The following is a 12,252-nucleotide window of genomic DNA, read 5'->3' on the forward strand; positions in this document are numbered from 1 at the left end:
AAGTTAAGTATTGGATTGGGGGTTTTTAATTTGATCTTTTTCTAGCTTTTTAAGTTGCAAGCCCAATTCATAGATCTTCTCTTTCTCTATTTTATTCAAGTAAGCCTCTAAGAATATAAAATTTCCCCTTATGCTTTGGCTGCATCCCACAAATTTTGGTATGATGTCTCATGATTGTCATTATCTTGAGTGAAATTATTAATTATGTTTATAATTTGCTGTTTGACCCAATCATTCTTTAACATGAGATTATTTAGTTTCCAATTACTTTTTGGTCTATTTATCCCTAACTTTTTGTTGATTGTAGTTTTTATTGTATCACGATCTAAAAACAAAGCATTTACTATTTTGGTCTTCCTGCATTACATTTTGAGGTCTTTATGTCCTAATACATGGTCAATACTTGTATAGGTTACATGGAGGTTACATGGACTGCTGGGAAGAAAGTATATTCCTTTTTTGTCTCCATTCAGTTTACTCCAAAGATTTATCATACCTAATTTTTCTAATATTCTATTTATCTCTTTAATTTCTTTCTTATTTGCTTTGTGGTTTGATTTATCTAATTCTGAGAGTGTAAGGTTGAGATCTCCCACTATTACAATTTTGCTGTCTATTTCTTCTTGCAACTCTCTTAACTTCTCCTTTAGGAAGTTAGATGTTATACCACTTGGTGCATATAGGTTTAGTACTGATATTGCTTCAATGTCTATGCTACCCTTTAGCAAGGTAGAGTTTCCTTCATTATCTTTTTTAATTAAATAAGTTTTTGCTTTTGCTTGATATGAGATAAGGATGGCTACCCTTGCATTTTTTACTTCACCTGAAGCATCATAGATACTGCTCTAGCCTTTTACCTTTACTCTGTATGTATCTTCCTGCTTTAAATGTGTTTCCCATAAACAACATATTGTAGGGTTCTGACTTTGATCCAGTCTGCTATCTGCCTCCACGTTTTGGGAGAGTTCATCCCATGCACATTTACGGTTAAAATGACTAATTCTGTATTTCCTGCCATCTTATTATCCCCAGATTATGCTTTTCTTTTACTTGCCCCCCAACCCTGTTTTCCAGTTTTTAACTTATGTGCCCCACTTGTATCACGCTGATCACTCTCTTTAGGATCCCTCTCTCCCCATTTTGAGTTCTTCCATTTTCTTGTACCTTTCCCTTATTACTCTTTTCCTTTTCCCTTTTCCTCTCCCGCTTTTTAATGAGGTGAGAGAAGATTTTCTTTTTTTTTTTTTATTTAATAGCCTTTTATTTACAGGATATATGCACGGGTAACTTTACAGCATTAAGAATTGCCAAACCTCTTGTTCCAATTTTTCACCTCTTACCCCCCCACCCCCTCCCCTAGATGGCAGGATGACCAGTAGATGTTAAATATATTAAAATATAAATTAGATACACAATATGTATACATGACCAAAACGTTATTTTGCTGTACAAAAAGAATCAGACTCTGAAATATTGTAAAATTAGGTTGTGAAGGAAATCAAAAATGCAGGTGTGCATAAATATAGGGATTGGGAATTCAATGTAATGGTTTTTAGTCATCTCCCAGAGTTCTTTTTTCCGGGCATAGCTGGTTCAGTTCATTACTGCTCCATTGGAAATGATTCGGTTGATCTCGTTGCTGAGGATGGCCTGGTCCATCAGAACTGGTAATCATATAGTATTGTTGTTGAAGTATATAATGATCTCCTGGTCCTGCTCATTTCACTCAGCATCAGTTCGTGTAAGTCTCTCCAGGCCTTTCTGAAATCATCCTGTTGGTCATTTCTTACAGAACAGTAATATTCCATAATATTCATATACCACAATTTATTCAGCCATTCTCCAACTGATGGACATCCATTCAGTTTCCAGTTTTTAGCCACTACACAAAGGGCTGCCACAAACATTCGTGCACATACAGGTCCCTTTCCCTTCTTTATAATCTCTTTAGGATATAATCCCAGTAGTAACACTGCTGGATCAAAGGGCATGCACAGTTTGATAACTTTTTGAGCATAGTTCCAAACTCCTCTCCAAAATGGTTGGATTCGTTCACAACTCCACCAACAATGCATCAATGTCCCAGTTTTCCCACATCCCCTCCAACAATCATCATTATTTTTTCCTGTCATCTTAGCCAATCTGACAGGTGTGTAGTGGTATCTTAGAGTTGTCTTAATTTGCATTTCTCTGATTAATAATGACTTGGAGCATCTTTTCATATGACTAGAAATAGTTTAAATTTCTTCATCTGAGAATTGTCTGTTCATATCCTTTGACCATTTTTCAATTGGAGAATGGCTTGATTTTTTATAAATTAGAGTTAATTCTCTATATATTTTGGAAATGAGGCCTTTATCAGAACCTTTGACTGTAAAAATATTTTCCCAGTTTATTGCTTCCCTTCTAATCTTGTCTGCATTAGTTTTGTTTGTACAAAAACTTTTCAGTTTGGTATAATCGAAATTTTCTATTTTGTGATCAGTAATGATCTCTAGTTCTGCTTTGGTCATAAAGACCTTCCCCTTCCACAGGTCTGAGAGGTAAACTATCTTGTGTTCCTCTAATTTATTAATAATTTCGTTCTTTATGCCTAGGTCATGAACCCATTTTGACCTTATCTTGGTGTACGGCGTTAAGTATGGATCAATGCCTAGTTTCTGCCATATTAGTTTCCAATTTTCCCAGCAATTTTTATCAAACAGTAAGTTCTTATCCCAAAAGCTGGGATCTTTGGGTTTGTCAAAGACTAGGTTGCTATATTTGTTGACTGTTTTATCCCTTGAACCTAATCTATTCCAGTGATCAACTAATCTATTCCTTAGCCAATACCAAATAGTTTTGGTAACTGCTGCTCTATAATATAATTTTAGATCTGGTACAGCTAAGCCACCATCATTTGATTTTTTTTTCATTAATTCCCTTGAAATTCTTGACCTTTTGTTTTTCCATATGAACTTTGTTGTTATTTTTTCTAGGTCATTAAAATAGTTTTTTGGGAGTCTGATTGGTATAGCGCTAAATAAATAGATTAGTTTAGGTAATATTGTCATCTTTATTATATTTGCTCGCCCTATCCAAGAGCATTTAATATTTTTCCAATTGGTTAGATCAGACTTAATTTGTGTGAAAAGTGGTCTGTAATTTTGCTCATAAAGTTTCTGATTTTCCCTTGGCAGATAGATTCCTAAATATTTTATATTATCAGTAGTTACTTTAAATGGAATTTCTCTTTGTAACTCTGACTGTTGGATTTTGTTAGTGATATATAAGAATGCTGATGACTTATGTGGGTTTATTTTATAACCAGCAACTTTGCTAAAGTTGTGGATTATTTCTAATAACTTTTTAGCAGAATCTCTGGGGTTCTCTAAGTATACCATCATGTCATCGGCAAAGAGTGATAATTTGGCTTCCTCATTGCCTATTCTTATTCCTTTAATCTCTTTCTCAGCTCTTATTGCTATAGCTAGCGTTTCTAATACAATATTAAATAGTAACGGTGATAGTGGGCAACCTTGTTTCACTCCAGATCTTATTGGGAATGGTTGCAGTTTGTCTCCATTACATATGATGCTTACTGATGGTTTTAAATAGATGCTGCTGATTATTTTAAGGAAAAGTCCATTTATTCCTATACTCTCAAGTGTTTTTAATAGGAATGGATGTTGGATTTTATCAAATGCTTTTTCTGCATCTATTGAGATGATCATATGGTTTTTGTTAATTTGGTTATTAACATGGCCAATTATATTGATAGTTTTCCTAATATTGAACCAGCCCTGCATTCCTGGTATAAATCCTACTTGATCATAGTGTATTATCTTGGAGATGATTTTCTGTAGTCTTTTTGCTAATATCTTATTTAAGATTTTAGCATCAATATTCATTAGGGAGATTGGTCTATAATTTTCTTTCTCTGTTTTCAGCCTACCTGGTTTAGGTATCAGTACCATGTCTGTGTCATAGAAGGAATTTGGTAGGACTCCTTCATTCCCTATTTTATCAAATAATTTATATAGCATTGGGGCCAATTGTTCTTTAAATGTTTGGTAAAATTCACATGTAAATCCATCTGGTCCTGGGGATTTTTTCTTAGGGAGTTGTTTAATTGCCTGTTCTATTTCTTTTTCTGAAATGGGACTATTCAAGCAATTTACTTCCTCCTCTGTTAGTCTGGGAAGTCTATATTTTTGGAGGTAGTCATCCATTTCACTTAGGTTATCAAATTTATTGGCATAAAGTTGAGCAAAATAACTCCTTATTATTTCTCTAATTTCCTCTTCATTGGTGGAAAGTTCTCCCTTTTCATTTTTAAGACTACTAATTTCATTTTCCTCCCTCCTTTTTCTAATCAGATTTACCAAAGGCTTATCTATTTTATTGGCTTTTTCATAGAACCAACTCTTAGTTTTATTAATTAGTTCAATAGTTTTTTTACTTTCAATATTTTTAATTTCTCCTTTTAATTTTAGAATTTCCAATTTAGTATTTGATTGGGGGTTTTTAATTTGGTCTTTTTTTAGTTTTTTTTAGTTGCAAGCCCAATTCATTAATCTTTTCTTCCTCTGTTTTATTCAAGTAAGCCTCTAAGGATATAAAATTCCCTGTTATTACCGCTTTGGCTGCATGCCACAAATTTTGGTATGATATCTCATCATTGTCATTATCTTGAGTGAAATTATTAATTGCCTCTATAATTTGCTGCTTCACCCAATTTTTCTTTAAGATGAGATTGTTTAGTTTCCAATTACTTTTTGGTCTATTTCCCCCTAACTTTTTGTTGAATGTAGTTTTTATTGCATCATGATCTGAAAAGAAAGCATTTACTATTTCTGCTTTCTTGCATTTAATTTTGAGGTCTTTATGTCCTAATATATGGTCAATTTTTGAATAGGTTCCATGAACTGCTGAGCAGAAAGTATATTCCTTTCTATCTCCATTCAGTTTTTTCCAAAGATCCAACATACTTAATTTTTCTAATATTCTATTTACTTCTTTAATTTCTTTCTTATTTGTTTTGTGGTTTGATTTGTCTAATTCTGAGAGTGCAAGGTTGAGATCTCCTACTATTACAGTTTTGTTGTCTATTTCTTCTTGCAACTCTCTTAACTTCTCCTTTAGGAAGTTGAGTGCCATACCACTTGGTGCATATATGTTTAATATTGATATTGCTTCGTTGTTTATGCTACCCTTTAGCAGGATGTAGTTTCCTTCCTTATCTCTTTTAATTAGATCAATTTTTACTTTTGCTTGATCTGAGATAAGGATGGCTACCCCTGCTTTTTTGACTTCACCTGAAGCATAATAGATTTTGCTCCAGCCTTTTACCTTTACTCTATATGTATCCCCCTGCTTTAAATGTGTTTCTTGTAAACAACATATTGTAGGGTTCTGACTTTTGATCCAGTCTGCTATCTGCCTCCTCTTTATGGGGGAGTTCATCCCATTCACATTTACGGTTAGAATTACTAAATCTGTATTTCCTGCCATCCTAATAACCCCAGATTGTGCTTTACTTATTCTTGCCTCCCCCAACCCTCTTTCCCCCTTTTAAACTTATGTACCCCTCTTGTATCACGATACTTATCCTCTTTATAATCCCTCCCTCCCCCCCTTTGAGTCTTTCCCCCTTCCTTCCCTTATTACTCTTTTTCTTTTCCCTTTTCCTCTCCCCCGTTTTTAATGAGGCGAGAGAGAATTTTCTCTAAAACAAATGTCAATTATTTTTTCTTTATGCCAACTCTTATGAGAGTAATATTCACACAATGTTCCTCCCCCTCTCTAAATTCCCTCAGATATGATAAGTTTCCTTAGCCTCTTTGTGGGATGTGGTTTCCCTCTTTTTATCCCTCCTTCCCACCTTATTCTGCCATCATCCCTTTTCCATATCTACTTCCCTTTTTTATGTTATATCAGTACAATCAAATTATACATGTATTCTTTTTGTATATCCACAACAGAAATACAATTCTCAAGAGTTATTTTTACCTTTTCTGCATCTGAGTTCTATGGTTGGAGATCAAATTTTTTGTTTAGTTCTCGTTTTTTCTTCAGAAACAAATGGAATTCATTTGTTTCATTAAATGTCCATCTTCTTCCCTGGAAGAAAATGCTCAGCTTAGCTGGGTAGTTTATTCTTGGCTGCATCCCAAGTTCTTGTGCCTTTCGGAATATCATATTCCAGGCCCTTCTTTCCTTTAATGTAGAGGCAGCCAGATCTTGGGTGATCCTTATTGTGGCACCTTGGTATTTAAAGGTTTTTTTTTTGCTGCTATTAAAATTTTTTCCTTAATCTGATAGTTCTGAAATTTTGCCACAATATTCCTTGGGGTTTTTATTTTAGGGTTTCTTTCAGAAGGTGTTCGATGAATTCTTTCAATGCCTATTTTACCTTCTGATTCTATTACATCTGGGCAATTCTCTTTGATTATTTCTTGTAAAATAGTATCTTGGCTCTTTTTTTCATCATAGTTTTCGGAAAGTCCAATAATCCTCAGATTATCTCTCCTAGATCTATTTTCCAAGTCTGTCGTTTTTGCAAGTAGATAATTCATGGTTTTTTCCAGTTTGTCATTTTTTTGTTTTTGCTTGACTGATTCTTGCTGTCTCAATGCATCATTAGTTTCAATTTGTTCAGTTCTAATTTTTAAAGAATTATTTTCTTCATTAGCTTTTTTTACTTCTTTCTGTATATGTCCAATTGAGTTTTTAAATGAATTGTTTTGGTCTGTGGAATTTTTTTCCATTTCACTAATTTTCTTTTTTAGTGAATCATTTTCTTTTTCCAATTCACAGATGCTACTTTCTTGCGAGTTCTTTGTCTTTTCCAATTCGCAAATCCTATTTTCTTGCCAGTTCTTTATTTTTTCCAATTCACCAATTTTATTTCACTGCACTTACTGGGAATTTTTTAACTTTTCCAATTCGTATTTCAGGAAGTTGTTGCTCTCTTGTAAGGCTTCTCTTTCCTTTCCCCATTTATCTTCTAACTCTCTTTTGAGACTTTTAATGGTCTCTTCTATGAGAGCATCATGTAAAGGAGGACAGTCTGATGCATTTTTGCTGTTTGAGGTCTCTTCAGGTTTGCTGACCTGCTCTTTTTCTGCATAGAAGCTGTCGATTGTTCTTTTCATCTTTTTATTCATGTTTTAAAGCCTTTAGGGTAGGTCTCCTAGGCAAGGGGGTTACCAGCTTCCTCTGCAGAGCAGGGAGAGATGTAAACCGATTTCCGGCTCCGAGGTATGGGAGTGCTCTGAGTGAGAGTCTTCCGTTCCCCCACCAGGAAGTGGATTCAGCACTGGCCAAGCTATGGAAGTGCCCAGTTGGGCTGTGTGGGTTAGCGATTGCCCTCGGGTAGAGACTAAGGGGTGAAAGTGTCACTGCCCCAGGTCAGAGCCTCTAGTGGGACTGTGAGTATTAGCAGCTGACCCCAGACTGCCGCAAACTCTGCCCAGCGTCTCTGCCTGATGCAAATTGGCCCTGGAAAAGCTCTATGGTCCCAAGCCGTGCTCCTCACTACGCAGATTGGAGGCTAACCTGGGCTGTGTCCTCCTGCCCTGCAGGATCACAACTTCCCCAAGGAAAAGCCCCGTACTGTGGGTTGGGGCTGCGTGCTTTTACTGAGATCTGTGCTTTCACTTTCGGTTTGAGACTCTCCTCCGAACCTAATTTCTCTCCCAGTCTGCACTGATCTCTCCCCTGGCCCTGGAACCAACCTTTTTTTGACGAGACTGCAGATTTTCTTCGGCCGGTGAGTTGTTCTACTTCTTATCTTTACAAATTATAGAAGTCAAGACTATTTTTGAGGCTCAATATAATATTGATAAAGAGGGTAAGAGAAGAGCTTAGAAAGTCGCGTGTGTCTTCTCCGCCATCTTGGCTCCGCCCCGAGAGAAGATTTTCTATAAAAACAATTATGTCAATAATTTTCTCTTTGAGCCAACTCTGATGAGAGTAAGATTCATACAAGGTTCCTCCCCCTCTCTAAATTCCCTCAGATATGATAAGTTTCCTTTGATTCTTCATGGGAAGTAGTTTCTTTCTTTTTATCCCTCCTTTCCCCCTTTTCTGACATTATCCCTTTTCCATTTCTACTTCCCTTTTTTATGTTATATCAGTAAAATCAGTAAAATAATGAGGTTAGAGAAGATTTTCTGTAAAACAAGTATTCATGTAGTCTTTTTGTATATCCACAACAGAAATAAAATTTTCAAGATTTCCTTTTACCTTTTCTGTTTCTTTTGAGTCCTATGGTTGGAAGTCAATTTTTTTGTTTAGTTCTGGTTTTTTCCTTAGAAACAAATGGAATTTATCTGTTTCATTAAATGACCATATCCTTCCCTGGAAAAAAAAAATGCTTAGATTAGTTGGATAATTTATTCTTGGCTTCATTCCAAGTTCTTTTGCCTTACAGAATATCAGATTCCAGGCCCTTCAATCCTTTAATGTGGAGGCAGCCAGATCTTGGGTCATCCTTATTGTGGCATCTCAGTATTTGAATTGTTTTGTTTTTTTCTGGCTACATGTAATATTTTCCCTTAATCTGATAGTTCTGAATTTTAGCCACAGTATTCCTTGGAGTTTTTATTTTAGAGTCTTTTTCAGAAGGTGTTCAATGAATTCTTTCAATGCCTATTTTACCTTTTGATTCTATTACATCTGGACAGTTCTCTTTGATGATTTCCTGTAAAATAGTATCTTTTTGTATAAATCTAATTGAGTTTTTAAATGAGTTGTTTTGTTCTATGGAATTTTTTTCCATTTCAGTATTTTTTTTAGTGAGTTATTTTCTTTTTCCAATTCACAAATCCTACTTTCCTGGGATTTTTTTTTACCTTTTGCAATTCACAAATTCTGTTTTCCTGCACTTATTGGGAATTCTTTACCTTTTCCAATTCACATTTTAGGAAGTTGTTACTTTCTTGCATAGCTTCTCTTCTCTTTCCCCATTTTTCTTCTAATTATCTTTTCATACTTTCAATGATTTCTTCTAGGAGAACATTATGTGATGATGGCCATATAATATTCCCCTTGTGGTATTGTCTGGAGCCTGTTTGCTATTAGTCTCCTTGGGGTTTCAAAAATGCTCTCTTTCTGTATAGAAACTATCCATCATCCTTTTGATTTTTTAAATCATTTTTAAAGCCTTTAAGTTCTACCTTCAGGGCAAGAAGGTTACCAGCTTCCTCTGCAAAACAGGGATAGGTATAAATGGGTTGTAAAGAGCAATGAGGTACGGGAGTGCTCTGGGGAAAAAGTCCCCACCCCATCCCACTGGAAGTGATTCAGACCTGGTTAGCACTGGCCTGAGCTGCGGAAGTGCCCAGTGAAGAACTCCCACTGGTGTCTCACAAATTTTGGCATAAAGTCTCATTATTGTCATTTTTTTTGGTGAAGGTATTAATTATGTCTATGATTTGCTGTTTCACCCAATCAATCTTTAATATGAGATTATTTAGTTTCCAATTATTTTTTGGTCTATTTTCCCCTGGCTTTTTATTGAATGCAATTTTCATTGCCTTGTGGTCTGCAAAGGGTGCATTTACTATTTCTGCCTCATTGCATTTGAATTTGAGATTTTTATGTCCTAATATATGGTCCCCTTTTAAATAGGTTCCATGAACTACTAATAAGAAAGTATACTCCTTTCTGTTTCCATTTAGTTTTCTCCAAAGATCTATCATATCTAACTTTTCTAGTATTCTATTTATCTCTTTGACTTCTTTCTTATTTATTTTGTGGTTTTATTATCTAATTCTGAGACTGAAAGATTGGGATCTCCCACCATTATAGTTTTGCTGTCTTTCTTCTTGCAACTCTCTTAAGTTCTCTTTTAGGAAGTTAGATGCTATACCACTTGGTGCATCTATGTTTAACATTGCTATTGCTTTATTATCTATGCCATCCTTTAGCAATATATAGTGCCCTTCCTTGTCCCTTCCTTGTCTCTTTTAATTAGATCAATTTTTGTTTTAGCTTGATCTAAGATGAGGATGGCTACCCCTGCTTTTTTGACTTCACCTGACGCATAGTATTCTTTTCCAACTTTTTACCTTTACTCTTTATGTATCTCCCTGCTTCAAGTGTGTTTCCTGTAAACAACATATTATAGGATTCTGGCTTTTAATCCATTCTGCTAACTGCTTCCTCTTTATGGGAGAGTTTACCCCATTTAAATTTATGGTTAAAATTACCAGTTCTGTATTACATGCCATCTTGTTAACCCCTGCTTATGCTTTTCTCATTTCCTTCCCCCTTACTCCCCTCCCAAGTATTAAACTTGTGAGAACCACTTGGTTCTCACAGCCCTCCCTTTTTAGTATTCCCCCCCCCCACCTTAGAGTTCCTCCTTCTATCTTACACCTTTTCCTCACAATTTCTGTATTCCCTTTGGCTTAGCTTACTCCTTCCTTTTTCACTTTCCATCTCACTTTTCAATGAGGTGGAAGAAGTTTCACCATAAATCAAATATGTCTAATATTTTTCTATTTAAGCCAATTCTTTTTTTTTTTATTTATTTAATAGCCTTTTATTTACAGGATATATACATGGGTAACTTTACAACATTAACAATTGCCAAACATCTTGTTCCAATTTTTCACCTCTTACCCCCCCCAACCCCTCCCCTAAATGGCAGTATGACCAGTAGATGTTAAATATATTAAAATATAACTTAGATACACAATAAGTATAAATGACCAAAACATTATTTTGCTGTACAAAAAGAATCAGACTCTGAATTATTGTACAATTAGCTTGTGAAGGAAATCAAAGATGCAGGTGTGCATAAATATAGGGATTGGGAATTCAATGTAATGGTTTTTAGTCATCTCCCAGAGTTCTTTTTCTGGGCATAGCTAGTTCAGTTCATTACTGCTCCATTAGAAATGATTTGGTTGATCTCGTTGCTGAGGATGGCCTGGTCCATCAGAACTGGTCATCATATTCTACTAGTTAAAAAATAGACTATCTTTTCTAAGATATTCTGACATAACAGACAGTCTTAAAAAATGGAATATCAAAAAATCTGAGTTAAAATTTGGTCTTCAGCACTTACTGGTCATATAACTTTAAACAAATAGTTGGAGTTTTTTTTTTTTTTTTAATCATTACTTAACCTCAGTTCCCTTAGCTGCAAATTAGGGGAGATATACTTTATATCTCAAAGGGTTATTGTGAGGTTCAGATGTGTTAATGTAGAAAAACTGTATTGCAAGCTTTAAAATGGTACTCTAAGTACGAGTTACCACAGTGAGAAAAGGAGAAGAAGCAAGATCTATTATCTCATTCTTTGATATACAGAAGTTGTATTACCTTAACGTTTATGTCTCAAATATAATACTATATTCCCCATCCCTGTACCTTTGTGCTGGCTGTCTTCTATGCCTGAATTGTGCTCTCAACTTATCTCTGTCTCAGAGAATCCCTCCTCCCTAAAGACAAACCTGAAACATTTTCTTAAACATGGTCTTCCACAATTCCCCCAAATTCCCCTAATTGCCTACTTAGTATAATCTTTATTTTTATTTTAGATATATTTATATATGTAACCTGAAATGTGCTTTATAACTTTAAATCTATGATGTCATGTACATATTGTCTCCTCAATTAGAATATAAGCTCCTTGAGAGTTAAGATTTTCATGGAACCTAACTAGTATCTTTATATAGTAGGCTTGATAAATTATTGTTAAATGATTGATTGACCATGGAAGCACCATTCCACAAATCAGAAAAAAAATACGAATAAACTTTAAAACAGTTCTATTATCATCAACAATGACTTTGAAAAGGGCACAAAATAGGCATTCTCACTAGACTAAAATTTAATAATCCCCTAGAATTTCTAATGTCCATGATGCTTTTACTTAATGATAGATTCTACAGATTAAGCTCTAAAGACAAATGAAATATCAAATGTAGACTTGGTTTCTTTTTGCCCTTAAGTTAGAATGGTAGATGTCATTCTCTTTTTTTCCATATTTTTTTTCCTGTATGAAAGCTACTAAGTAATACAGTAATAATGAGGATTTGGCCTATGTTCCTTCTTTCATTAAAATAAAACTAGCTTCCTGCCAAGCTCGAGTGTAATCTTTAAAAAGCTCCTCTGTCTTTAGAATAAACTTTTGCCCTCTTTTCTAGCCAGGAAAAGTTCAATCATCCAGTTTTCATATTATGGGAGAGTTATTCTATTATTTTCCATATCTAAAGGCTTCAAAAGTTCCTAGGTTCTTATTAAAAATGAGATTGT

Source organism: Sarcophilus harrisii, chromosome 5, assembly GCF_902635505.1.
Source record: "Sarcophilus harrisii chromosome 5, mSarHar1.11, whole genome shotgun sequence".
NCBI lineage: Eukaryota > Metazoa > Chordata > Mammalia > Dasyuromorphia > Dasyuridae > Sarcophilus > Sarcophilus harrisii.